This window comes from Siphateles boraxobius, unplaced genomic scaffold (assembly GCF_051911475.1).
Source record: "Siphateles boraxobius isolate OS27281-9 unplaced genomic scaffold, OSU_SipBor_1 1, whole genome shotgun sequence".
NCBI classification, from domain to species: Eukaryota; Metazoa; Chordata; class Actinopteri; order Cypriniformes; family Leuciscidae; genus Siphateles; species Siphateles boraxobius.
The window spans coordinates 3,615,465-3,616,585 of NW_027508699.1; the positions used below are offsets into that span (position 1 = coordinate 3,615,465).

Genomic DNA, 1,121 nt, shown 5'->3' on the forward strand with positions numbered 1-1,121 from the left:
GTGTTTTATTATATATTATACATTAATTAACTACTATTATATTATACATTAACTACGTGCTTGTTTGTAAAAAGGTTGTGAATTAGTAGGCTATTCAATACGTTTACAAGTCACGGGACAAAAGAACGAAGGACTCAAACTCGAAGACTCGAAAAAATGAACTAATCATTTCTCTTTCCGGTACTGACAGCATAGCCTCTATGGACTGAGGACCCGGACCCGTCAAACCAAAGACGGAACCAAAGACTCGGACCCGTCCGAACCCGAACTCGAGACTAAGATGAATGAACGAATCACTCTCTGAGACAACTCGGTAGTCCCGAGTCATTTTAAAGATCCGTTCAAAATGAACAAATCGTTCATGAACGACACATCACTATCATAGATACATGCTTAAATGCATAAATCTAAACGCTACATTTTAATATCCTGCTCACTTTACGTCTAAAAATAGTCAAGAAAATCCCAAAAATATTTAATTTATTATTGGTTTAATGCATATAGAGGTCTAATGAATCAATATTTTGAGCAGCTGTATAAAGACATGAAAACGCTTTGTGGATGTTGTTTGTCTTGCAGCTGCAGTGTGTGTTAATGCTGGCCGAGACTCGTGTGCCTTCTTTAAATATCCCTCTATCGGCTGAGACTCTCGCTTACGGCCATACCACCCTGAACACGCCCGATCTCGTCCGATTTCGGAAGCTAAGCAGGGTCGGGCCTGGTTAGTACTTGGATGGGAGACCGCCTGGGAATACCAGGTGCTGTAAGCTTTTGCTTTATCAATTCACTAATACACTTCATGGCTCGGCTCCCACGGTTTTTCCTTTATCCTTTTCAATTCAATTGCTTCATTTATTTGTCTTTCATGTTGCTTTTTCTCTGGCTTCTGTCTGCTTTAGGTGTGGTAAAGGACAGCTCAGCCTCGTCATTCTGTGTTTCTCCTCCAGGGGGCGATCGACAGGCTTTTCTCTCTCAGTCTACAAGCAACACAGTACTCTGAGTGCTTGTTCTTTTGTAACCCGCTGCTTTCCTCGACTTCAATTAGACCAGAGGTTCCCACACTGTTTTTGTCAGCAGAACGCTCAGATTTCAGCTTAATATTTCAATAAATCCACACACAT

At 41.2% G+C, this 1,121-nt stretch overlaps 1 non-coding gene across 1 annotated transcript; it reads left to right on the forward strand.

Moving 5' to 3' along the window:
• The first annotated feature begins 651 nt into the window (after positions 1-651).
• Positions 652-770, forward strand: LOC143742174 (5S ribosomal RNA). Its single transcript, XR_013205371.1, has one exon. It is a non-coding gene; the product is annotated as a 5S ribosomal RNA (ribosomal RNA).
• The last annotated feature ends 351 nt before the right edge of the window (positions 771-1,121 follow it).